A 13,181-nucleotide genomic window follows, 5' to 3' on the forward strand; every position below is an offset into this window, starting at 1 on the left:
TTGGTAGAAAGTAGTGCACTATATAGGGCATCGGGTGCTATTTGGGGCGCACGCTAGAGCAGCGTGTCAGTCTGTTAGCATTCCAGCTAACCAAATCATCCAACCTTAAAGGAAGAACTAGAAGCCAGTTGGAAATGAACCACCTCAATAAATCTGTCTGGGGTCTATATTTAGACAGCTGGAGGGAAAACTGCTCAGTTTCCACCAATCATGGATTTTTAAGGATTGTTGCCCTCCAATCAAAATGCGGTATCTTCTGACGACATCATATCCTTCCTGGTTGGTTTGCGTGGGCGGTGGAGTGTCATTGTTTACAGTTAGTGTTCCGGAACAGGGACAGAGCTAGCTTATAGGGTCCTGGGTTGGTGAACTACTGTTTTTTTATTTTTTTATTTATTTCACCTTTATTTAACCAGGTAGGCAAGTTGAGAACAAGTTCTCATTTACAATTGCGACCTGGCCAAGATAAAGCATAGCAGTATCTAGCCACTGTTACAAGGCAGGGTTAAGTGGATATGCTTTTAGGCTTTGAGGTGGGGGTGGGGAGACAGCTGTGTGTGTGTGTGTGTGTACAGTATTAGCATAAACCAGAGCAGAGTGAGATGAGAGAGGATAACAGGGATAGCAGAAGGAAAGTCGTGCCCCAGAAGCCAACATCTGGTTGGTTGGATGTCGGAGGGATCTCCCTCGGTTTTATCTGTTTCAGCCCAACGTGGTGTTTTAGGACAGTAAAGCCTTCTGGGTATTGGAGTTTAATCTAAAGCTCCTCTGACCTCAGGTCACTGTAGAAGGGGGGTGGAGGCATGGGACGAGAGGGAGGGATGGAATGAGAGGGAGGGATGGATGGGGAATGATAGAGAAAGATGAATGGATGGAAGAAGGGGAAGCAGGGAACGATAAAGGAAGGGATACGGGTCACCATGGAGGTAGGGATTGGGGAGGGAATGCCACACTTCTTGTTTTGAGTAGTAGAGGGTTTGTGGATGCCAGAATCACATGATTCTGAGGTCATGTGATATAGGGGTCTGTGCTCTCTTTCTCTCATTCTCTCTCTCTCCTGTCCCTCCCCTCCCTCTATCTCCCCATCTCCTCTCTCCACCCTCCATCCCTCTCTCCAGTGGACCAGATTAAAAGCTACAGAGCAGAGTGATGTTAGGCACGTGTGAACTAATCCATGTGTTAGTGATGGGCCTGGCTGGCTTCAGCTCCAGCCCCTTAGTCCCAGTCTCACTGGGGCCCTGCCTGCTATAACCTCCTGGACACTGCACAGCTGGCATAGCCTGCATAACCCCCTCTAGTCATCCCCCACTCTGACTATTTCTGACTCTCTCTCTCAGTTCAAAGGGCCAAAGCAAGTGACATAGACAATAAACAAGTATCTCTCTTTCACATGCCTACTTTTTTCTCTTTCTACAGGCTCTCTTTCTCTTTCACTCACTTGTTATTTTACTGTACACCAGCTCTCTATCCCTTACATTCCACCCTCTCTCTTCTCTCGCCATGTTTCCTTCTCATCCCTCCCTCCCTGTCCATGTTGCTCTGTTGCCATGCGTCATTGCAGATTCCTCTCTGTGGTTTGGCATGGGTTCAGTGGTTCAGCAGGCTTGATGTGAGGTGGAACAGATCGACTACAGTGTATGTCTGCCCGGCAATTATCCTACAATTGGATTTATTTACCAAGCAGCCCTCTGCTGTGTGAGTGATGTGGGGTTCCCTGATATTCCAGGTATCCCGTGTTGATTCAACCCCTTTCCACACCAGCTGCTTTTGAACGGAGTTCCACTGTGGCTCCAGACTAAACAACCCAGTGGTGGTTGGGATGGATCCACAGGATGTGCTGCTCTCGACCAGCCAATCAAATCTCAAAGGAATGAAGAAGTCTAAAAAGGGAATGATTGATAGCCAAAAAAAGAGAGGCACACACACACAGGCACACATGCACGCACGCACGCACACACACACACACACACACACAGGCACACACACACACACACACACACACACACACACACACACACACACTCAGAGTACCACCATACCCACACACTCAAAGTGATAAATTCCACCTCCACAGAATAACTATATTCCCAATGTTTCTCTTTCATTCCGACATGGAATTTGGGTCACCATCCGACTTAATTCCGAGAGGGAATTCCGACTCCCGAGACTTACTAATCAGTCTCTAAGATCTCTAATGAGTGCAGTAGGCTGTAACACACTTCTACAATGAACACATTCCACATTCCTTTCATTCTTCAGTGCTGTTTGTTACATATATAACAATTGCCTGTCAGTGAAGAACTCAAAAGGGTGATTGTCCTCATAGGACGTCTGCAGCTCAGAAGAAGAAGAAGACAGTGAAGGAGGGATCTCTCTCTTTCTCTCATTTACTAAGTACCAGTCTAAGAGTCCCAGATCGTTTCGTTCTGTCAATAGCCAGCTAGACAGGCTTCATGTCCTTGTGTTTGTTCTCTTTTGTCCTGTTGGCTTAATGAGGGTTTTCACTATACAAGGATGTTGTCTATGTTATCTCAACCACTAAGAGCTGGAGCACTCTGTCTTTAGTAGCCCAGCTAACGACGCAGCATTCCATACATTTCTGTAGGCTTCAGATGCTAGTTTCTGGGCAGATTACACAGAGACGGACGAGTTAGATCTTTAATGACGGTCTCTCCCCCCTCTCTCTCTCGCTCTCTCTTTCTCCATCTCTTTTTCCCCCTCTCTGTTTCTCCCCACCACTCCCTCTCCCCACCTCTCCCTCCCCCGCTACTTATTGTAGCCCCCCCCTTTCTCTCTCCCTACATCCATCCCGCTCTCCCATCTGTCTATGTTTTATAATAGATAACAGAAAAGCGTCATCCAGTCCTTTAGTGTAAAGATGCCATTGGCAGGACAGGCCTATATTCGTCCGAGAGGTGCGTGCGTGCGTGCGTGTGTGTGTGCGTGCGTGCGTGTGTGTTTAAGCCCAGAAACGTGGCAGGTCACCACGTCACCACTGGGTAAGATATTACAATCCACCGCTCGCCAGGAATATCAATGTATTTCTTTATTTACACTCACGTCTTAGCTGTCACTCGGATTTACATCTAAATTACTTTGAGGGGGGACAGTGACACTTCCTATTGTCCTATGGGAAGGTGGCTCTGTGTCCATCAGCTGTATGGTCTGTCATTGGCGGAGAATAAGTAGCCTTTTACTAGGGAATCAAATAGGGAATCCCAAAGTAATGAATTGAATCAAATAGGTCATAACATGTTTATTTTGCTCTTTGATTATCATGGCAGTATGGTTCTTTAGGACATTCTGTTCCATTTAGAAAATCATGTGGTTGCTCCAAATAAAACATTTTATAAACTGGGTGGTTCGAGCCCTGAATGCTGATTGGCTGACAGCTGTGGTATATTAGACCGTATACCACAGGTATGACAAAGCATGTGTTTTTCCTGCTCTAATGACGTTGTTAACCAGTTTATAATAGCAATAAGGCACCTCGGGGGTTTGTGATATATGACCAATATACCACGGCTAAGGGCTGTGTCCAGGCACTCTGCGTTGCATCGTGGATAAGAACAGCCCTTAGCCGTGGTATATTGGCCATATACCACACCCACTCGGGCCTTATTGCTTAAATATAGCATTGGAAAAGGTCAATCTAGTACAGAACCTCAAAGTGACATTGACTTCCTGGTGTGGTCGTCCTATGGGAAGGTGGTGATATGTTGTGATGATGGTGCTATTGGGAGTTAACCATGTGGGAGCTACTACCATGTGCTTTAAGCATGGAGAACAAACCGTCCGTTAGGCTACGTGACCTATTGAGTCAGTCAGTTGGTCAGGTGCTGCTGGTACAACATGTGACCTGCACCATAGCAGTCACCACGTGACAGCACAGTGAGCGGTCGGCCTAAATGAAAGAGAAGGAGAACAACACACTCACACACTGAACCACACAGGGCATCCTTACCAGAAAAACAACGCCGCCATTGTGTTGGTAGCGTAGCTAGCAGACAAAAGTGATTCAACATTGGAGCTTGTATTTGTGTACGTGTGTGTGTGTGTGTATGTGACTATGAGGATGCAGTAAGCTGTTTTAGTTGTGTGTTTTTGTAAGACGGGTGGGCGTGCACGTGACAGAGAGCAGGGTTCATGTACTCACACGGCTGCATGTATGTAGTATTTATGTAACATGTATGTGGGCTGTGTGAAGAGTGACTGCCACATGCATATTACCGTCTTCAAAGTGTACGGGGTTGGATCAACGCTCTGCATGTTTGGCCCATATATTAATTCCAGATTATTCCATATGATCTACAGGGGCGTAAAGCGATTTCCCAAGAGTACACAGCTAAGCCAACATGCCGTTTGATATTTTTGTGTTTAAATTATAGATTTAACCTACACTTGAGTGTACAAAACATTAGGAACACCTACTCTTTCCATGACAGACTGACCAGGTGAATCCTGGTGAAAATGACGATCCCTTATTGATGTCACTTGTTAAATCCACTTCAATCAGTGTCGATGAAGGGGAGGAGACAGGTTAAATAAGTTTTTTTAAACCTTGAGACAATTGAGACATGGATTGTGTGTGTGCCATTCAGAGGATGAATGGGCAAGACAAAGATTTGTGTGTTTGAACAGGGTACTGTATGGTAGCAGGTGCCAGGCACACCAGTTTGAGTGTGTCAAAACTGCAACGCTGCTGGGTTTTTCACACTCAACAGTTTCCTGTGTGTATCAAAAATGGTCCACCACCCGAAGGACATCCAGCCAACTTCACACAACTGTGGGAAGCATTGGAGTCAACATGGGCCAGCATCCCTGTGGAACGCTTTAGAGTCCATGCTTCAACGAATGAAGGCTTTTCTGAGGGCAAAACGGGGGGTGCAACTCAATACTAGAAAGGTGTTCCTTATGTTTTGTACACTCAGTGTATATATTTTTTTAAATGGCCGCTTCATTGAAATCATAGAGAACATCTGTGTGTGTTTGGTGTGTATAGCTCTCAATTTTACTGTTCAGGAAAATACACAAAATAGTTCCAATCTATTTGGATTTAGGCTGTGGCTTTGGGGCCTCAGATAAGGCTGAACGAAGCTGGAAAGAAAAGAAATGGCGGATTTAATTTCCCTTCCTATCCCTGGAAAGAGACATGGTGATATTGGTCAGCGTCATGCTAACAAGAGACCATGTTCATAATGATCGTGGCTGCGTCCCAAATGGCACCCTACTCCCTATGTTGTGCACTTCTTTTGACCAGGGCCAATCGGGTTCTGGTCAAAAGTAGTGCACTACGTAGGGAACAGGGTGCCATTTGTGGCGTAGTTCATAATGCCCATGATGTCTCCATTTCCTGACTGCCTTGTCGGCTTGGAGATTTACCACCGCGCTCCACCAAGGATCTGGAATAGTATCATATCCTGGGTCGCGTGCCAAATGGCGCCCTGTTCAATACATAGTGCACGACTTTTGACCAGAGCCTGGTCAAAAGTAGTGCACGGGGTAGGGAATAGGGTGCCATTTGGGATGCATGCAGCCTATGTGAAGGATCTGTAATTAGTTTAATATCTATGTGAAGGCTCACTTGTCAGCTCGCTACATAAATAACTAGGTCATATGGGAGGTGGGGTTGAGGGTGTGGGGCACGCTAGCAATGTGATCTGTCTTGATTAATCAGGAATTAGTGTTTTAAAGTCATTACCCTCTATTCATAGGCCTACATCATTGAAATTGACCTAACGCCAAACCAATATATTTCTTAACAACTTTTCCTGATGTTCTATACCGTCCTGATCACATCCTTTAAATGTATGGCGTGTTATCTGTAGCCAGAGGCTGAACGGTCCCTTTAAGAACATATGTAACGTATATCAGACATCTTGGATGGACCGTGCAGTCAAGTCATTCATTATTTAAGACTTGTTCAAAAGTTCCAGGAAATCTAGGCCAGCTATAGCTCCTTTATCTCTCTGCCTCGTGTGTGTTCCACAAAATACTGTCACAACCAGCAGGACTTGATGTCCTCAGCCAGATCAGTGTTTTACACATGGGGAAAAAAAGACATTTCTAAAATAAGCTCTTTCTTTTTTAGGTTTGGGGTTATTAGACTGCACCTTGGCTCGAGGTTTTCCCTGTGTTTGTTTCTCAAACAAACCCACCTTGAATTAGCCTTATCTGCAAAAGATTACAGAAGCTACTATTTAAGTTACTCTGTTAAACTGGGAGACAACATCCTGTGTTAATGTGATGCTGCAAGCCACAGACCATAATGAAACAGTCTACACAAAGACCACTCACATCTACCCTCTAACCTCACAAAGACCACTCACATCTACCCTCTAACCTCACAAAGACCTCTCACTACCTCTAAAACACCAGTTACATCACAACCATAATGCAACAGTCTATAGAAAGACCACTCACTACCTCTACTACACCAGTTACATCACAACCATGATGCAACAGTCTATAGAAAGACCACTCACTACCTCTAAAACACCAGTTACATCACAACCATAATGCAACAGTCTATAGAAAGACCACTCACTACCTCTAAAACACCAGTTACATCACAACCATGATGCAACAGTCTATAGAAAGACCACTCACTACCTCTACTACACCAGTTACATCACAACCATGATGCAACAGTCTATAGAAAGACCACTCACTACCTCTAAAACACCAGTTACATCACAACCATAATGCAACAGTCTATAGAAAGACCACTCACTACCTCTAAAACACCAGTTACATCACAACCATGATGCAACAGTCTATAGAAAGACCTCTCACTACCTCTACTACAGCCTCTGTAGCTGCAGGAGGTGACGGTTGAAAAGAGCCGTGTTAAAAACACCAACCACAATAAACGCTTGCTGCCTGTCTGTGTGCACAGCTGAGCATCCTTTCAACCGTCTTTTCAACCTCTCTTCAAACCATTTTTCAACACCTTGTCGGGGCAGTTTTTTATTTATTTCCTTTCAAACTCTCTCTTGATCAGATGAAAGAGAAAGAGAGAAGAGTAAATGAGGAACCTGTGGAGGGATGAATACAGAGAGAGAAGGAGTGCGTAGACCAAGAGCTGTGAGCAGTGCTTGGGGCGATCCTGCCGTGTTACAAGAGAGGGTTTTGAAGTGCGGATGGCCTTTTTCTCTGAAGGGTTAGCCTTTGTGTTGGAGGCAGGTTTGCGCGTAGGAAAGAGAGGAAGATTGATGGATAGAATGGAGGGAGAGAGCGTGGAAGACCATCTCTCCACACAATTTGTTTATTTGTACCGTCATCATGCAATCAGCTTCACAAACTACAACATTATGCATCCATTAACCTTTGTTGTCAATCAAAATCCTAGCTTTGATTTCCTGTGTGTGAGTTCTGAGGACTTCGTGGTAGCATCAGCATGCTAGCAGCACGCGTTATGTAATCTGCATGATGCAGTTGGGAGCCCCATTCACGTAAAGCTAACGCTAGGTAATGCTATTCATGGGATGACCCGGAGAACAGGGCTCTTTGGCAGGCTAACATTAGCACATGTTCTAGGCTATCAATAGCTAAAGCAACAAGGCTCATTAGCGGGCTAACGCTAGCAAGCGCTAGGCTATTCATAGGAGCGGCGCTAATGCTATCCAACCTCCTGTAGTGCTAAATTAGCTTAGCATGTTATCTATACCCAGCACACTACTGACACTGAGGTTAGCGTCCTGGCATGATCCTTCCTGTAGCTAACTCTGGTGTGTGTGGTGTTGCAGTGTCCGACCACTGCAAATTAAATCCAATGCCATTTATGTAACGAGATAGGCCTAGCAGGGTTGGGGTTAATTCCATTGCATTCGGGAAGTAAACAGAAATTCAAATTTTTACTCTGCATTTCAGTTTACTTCCCAGTTTGACTGAATTGAACCCAACCTTGAGACCTAGTCTCTGTTACTAGGTCTGTATTCCCTGTTTGCTATTTTGTGCTCAGGAGGCCCCAAAGGAGATTATAGTGCAGAATGCCTGTGTTTAAAGTCCCACTCGGGTATTTAAGCCCACAAACGACTCATTCATTTTTTTTGTCACCTATTAAGGTTTAAGCCCAGGTCTCAACTTCCCAGCGTGCTTTAGGGATTACCACCATTAACTCTTAAACCTAACTGGTAAATAACCACACTAGAGGTCGACCGATTATGATTTTTCAACGCCGATACCGATTTATTGGCGGACCAGGAAAAGTCGTTACCGATTAATCGGACGATTTCATTTTTTTTGTAATTATTTATTTGTAATAATGACAATTACAACAATACTGAATGAACACTTATTTTAACTTAATATAATACATCAATAAAATCAATTTAGCCTCAAATAAATAATGAAACATGTTCAATTTTGGTTTAAATAATGCAAAACAAAGTGTTGGAGAAGAAAGTAAAAGTGCAATATGTGCCATGTAAAAAAGCTAACGTTTAAGTTCCTTGCTCAGAACATGGGAACATATGAAAGGTGGTGGTTCCTTTTAACATGAGTCTTCAATATTCCCCTTCCTCTCCTCGCTCCTACCTGGGCTCGAACCAGGAACACATTCACAACAGCCACCCTCGAAGCAGCGTTACCCATGTAGAGGAAGGGGAATAACTACTCCAAGTCTCAGAGCGAGTGACGTTTGAAACGCTATTAGCGCGCACCCCGCTAACTAGCTAGCCATTTCACATCGGTTACACCAGCCTCATCTTGGGAGTTGATAGGCTTGAAGGGGTGGGTATAATTTGTGGAACGTTCCAACAGGTATCTGTTCCTAAAAACGTAAAGTAAAAGGTTGCCAACCAACAACGCATACAAACCTAGCTAACTAGCTGCCGAATAGGCATCAACTCACCACGTAGCTTATTCTTAATGTTTGTCCATAGGCAACCAGAGTGAGGACAGACATTTTTCGGAATAAACGTGATGAGTGAAAAACGCAATGAAATAGACCACTCCCTACCCGGTATCTTATTCTGCCGCTATACAACTTTGTATGCGTTGTTTTTTGGCAACCTTGTTATTTACAAAGTTTTTGGAATAGATTCCTGTTGGAAATTATACCCACCCAGGTTGAAGTCATAAACAGCGCACTGCTTGAAGCACAGCGAAGGGCTGCTGGCAAAACGCACGAAAGTGCTGTTTGAATGAATGCTTACGAGCCTGCTGGTGCCTACCACCGCTCAGTCAGACTGCTCTATCAAATCATAGACTTAATTATAATATAATAAACACACAGAAATACGAGCCTTAGGTCATTAATATGGTCGAATCCAGAAAATATCATCTCGAAAACAAAAGTTTTTTCTTTGAGTGAAATAATAAACCGTTCCGTATTTTATCTAACGGGTGGCATCCCTAAGTCTAAATATTCCTGTTACATTGCACAACCTTCAATGCTATGTCATAATTACGTACAATTCTGGCAAATTAGTTCGCAACGAGCCAGGCGGCCCAAACTGTTGCATATACCCTGACTCTGCATGCAATGAACACTAGAGATGTGACACAATTTCATGTTAGCAGGCAATATTAACTAAATATGCAGGTTTAAAAATATATACTTGTGTATTGATTTTAAAGCAAGGCATTGATGTTTATGGTTAGGTACATTGGTGCAACGACAGTGCTTTTTTTCCGCAAATGCGCTTGTTAAATCATCACCCGTTTGTCGAGGTAGGCTGTGATTCAATGAGAAATTAACAGGCACCGCATCGATTATATGCAACGCAGGACACGATAGATAAACTAGTAATATCATCAACCATGTGTAGTTAACTAGTGATTATGGTAAGATTGATTGTTTTTTATAAGATAAGTTTAATGCTAGCTAGCAACTTACCTTGGCTTCTTGCTGCCCTCGCGTAACAGGTAGTCAGCCTGCCATGCAGGCTCCTCGTGTAGTGCAATGTAAGGCAGGTGGTTAGAGCGTTGGACTAGTAAGCGAAGGTTGCAAAATCCCCCCTGAACAAGGCAGTTAACCCCCGTTCCTAGGCCGTCATTGAAAATAAGAATGTGTTCTTAATCTGACTTGCCTAGTTAAATAACGGTGTAAAAAATACCGATTACCGATTGTTATGAAAACTTGAAATCGGCCCTAATTAATCGGCCATTCCGATTAATCGGTCGACCTCTAAACCACACTTTAAAGGTTTAGGAACATTTAACCCTTGGTGGACATTGTGTATGGACAGTGACAGAATTATAGGGACATACTTCTCTATCTCGTTCTCACTCTCTCTATTTCGCTCTGTTTGTCTCTCCCTCTTTTATTTCTCTGCCTCTGTCGATCTCTGTCTCTACCTCTCTGTCAATCTCTCTCTCTACATCTCTATTTTCACTCTCCCTCTCTTTCTCCTTCCGCCTCTCGTGCTCCTCCTTCCTCCTCTCTCTATCTCTCTGTCCCCCCATCCCCCCCGTCTCTCTCCATCTCCATCGCTCTCTGGGGGAGAGAAGAGGAGGAAGAGGGGAAGGAGAGAGATATTAACCTTAGTTACATTGACCTTGCGTGTGTAGAAATCAAGGCTGAGAAATGTGCTTTGAGAAGTCATCACATATGTGTGGAGGTGTCTGTGGTTAGCTGCTGTGACTCACTATCAGAATAGGCCTACGCATTCAAACTACATCCAGACATGTTCTATGTGTGAAAGAACAGGAAGCCGTGACTGTACAATGACTGTGGTTAACTAGCCCTGCCTACTCATGAAGAGGTTAACCTTCACTTGAGACAGATGGGTCTGTGAACGGTGCCTGCCGTCTTCCCCCCTCACCATCCCTCCCTCCAGGAAGTGAGGGTTATCTAGGGTCAGCTGCTGAGACTGCAGTAGGGTGCATGGTTGTCTTTATCAGTGAGAGGTGAAGTGGAGAGGGGACATACTGTCTGGAGGAGCTCCATTCACCTCACACACTGTAGCCTGACAGGCATGTCTAGACTTGTCTAGGATACCCCTCCCTCCTTTTCTTTCTCTCAGTGTGTGTGTGCGTGTGCGAGAGCATGCATGTTCAGTGTGATAACCCAGAGGTCTCCAAACCTGTCTGTAACCTGCTGTTAACACTATACAAGCGGCACTGTCCTAGCCACGCTAGCCTTACCCTCATGTGGGTGCTAGCAAGCAAGCTAAGTAGTGCTACGTATCAACAGCCATTGTCAGCCAATCTAGTAGAGATTGGAAGCTATGGTGAGCTTCGATTGGTCACTCATGTCACGCGACATCCTAGAGGATTTGAATAAAGTTCAGCTTTCCCCAACTTAAGTCCCGCCCTGTTCGGCTTTCCTTCCGTTTGAAGTGAATGGCTTCCTATGTTTCACCGTGCGATGCCGCTTCCGAGTGTAAACTCAAGGCCTGAGGTACCGCTATACAGAGGACACCCACGCCTGAGATCAGAAAACAGAGATGAATGTGGATCGTAGTCCATCTCTGTGTAGGCCTGCTGGGTGAGAGGAGATGGTCACACACTACGTGTCTGCACTAGGATAACTGTGACTGATAAAGACTGAATGTGGGCTGGCCTGCCCTGTGAATGGGGCTGTTTACTGTCAGAGATAGAGGCAGACAGATATTTATCATATATAGAGACGTGTGTACGTGTGTGTGTACATGTGTGTGTGCGTGTTTTATTATTTAAGTGTTATAAACAGTGCTGCCCTCCCATCCTGTCCACACAACCCAGAGGCATGACGTTCAAGTTCTTCACATAGTTGAACACACACAGACATATATATACACACACACACACACACACACACACACACACACACACACACACACACACACACACACACAGAGGAGAGTCGTTTCTGAGTAGTTGCTGGTGTCTTTAGGTTGTAATCTAGCCTCAGGGCCAAGACACTTTGCATGTCCTAGTCTGAGTAGCCTAATGCCTGGGTTAGCTAAAATACCTCTTCACTGCAGCCTAATGCCTAGGTTAGCTAAAATACCTCTTCACTGCAGCCTAATGCCCTAGGTTAGCTAAAATACCTCTTCACTGCAGCCTAATGCCCTAGGTTAGCTAAAATACCTCTTCACTACAGCCTAATGCCCTAGGTTAGCTAAAAGACCTCTTCACTGCAGCCTACTGCCCTAGGTTAGCTAAAATACCTCTTCACTGCAGCCTACTGCCCTAGGTTAGCTAAAATACCTCTTCACTACAGCCTAATGCCCTAGGTTAGCTAAAAGACCTCTTCACTGCAGCCTACTGCCCTAGGTTAGCTAAAATACCTCTTCACTACAGCCTAATGCCCTAGGTTAGCTAAATGTCCCCTTCACTGCAGCCTACTGCCCTAGGTTAGCTAAAATACCTCTTCACTACAGCCTAATGCCCTAGGTTAGCTAAATGTCCCCTTCACTGCAGCCTACTGCCCTAGGTTAGCTAAAATACCTCTTCACTGCAGCCTACTGCCCTAGGTTAGCTAAAATACCTCTTCACTGCAGCCTACTGCCCTAGGTTAGCTAAAATACCTCTTCACTACAGCCTACTGCCCTAGGTTAGCTAAAAGACCCCTTCACTGCAGCCTAATGCCTAGGTTAGCTAAAATACCTCTTCACTGCAGCCTAATGCCCTAGGTTAGCTAAAATACCTCTTCACTGCAGCCTAATGCCTAGGTTAGCTAAAATACCTCTTCACTACAGCCTAATGCCCTAGGTTAGCTAAATGTCCCCTTCACTGCAGCCTACTGCCCTAGGTTAGCTAAATGTCCCCTTCACTGCAGCCTACTGCCCTAGGTTAGCTAAAATACCTCTTCACTGCAGCCTAATGCCCTAGGTTAGCTAAAATACCTCTTCACTGCAGCCTAATGCCCTAGGTTAGCTAAAATACCTATTCACTGCAGCCTAATGCCCTAGGTTAGCTAAAATACCTCTTCACTGCAGCCTAATGCCCTAGGTTAGCTAAAATACCTCTTCACTGCAGCCTAATGCCCTAGGTTAGCTAAAATACCTCTTCACTACAGCCTAATGCCCTAGGTTAGCTAAATGTCCCCTTCACTGCAGCCTACTGCCCTAGGTTAGCTAAATGTCCCCTTCACTGCAGCCTACTGCCCTAGGTTAGCTAAAATACCTCTTCACTGCAGCCTAATGCCCTAGGTTAGCTAAAATACCTCTTCACTGCAGCCTAATGCCCTAGGTTAGCTAAAAGACCCCTTCACTGCAGCCTACTGCCCTATGTTAGCTAAAAGACCTCTT

At 44.9% G+C, this 13,181-nt stretch overlaps 1 protein-coding gene across 2 annotated transcripts in view; it reads left to right on the forward strand.

Moving 5' to 3' along the window:
• The window catches only part of LOC115178859 (max-interacting protein 1), a 39,826-nt gene that overhangs the window by 16,675 nt on the left and 9,970 nt on the right, over positions 1–13,181 (forward strand). The window lies entirely within an intron of this gene.

This window comes from Salmo trutta, chromosome 38, assembly GCF_901001165.1.
Source record: "Salmo trutta chromosome 38, fSalTru1.1, whole genome shotgun sequence".
NCBI classification, from domain to species: Eukaryota; Metazoa; Chordata; class Actinopteri; order Salmoniformes; family Salmonidae; genus Salmo; species Salmo trutta.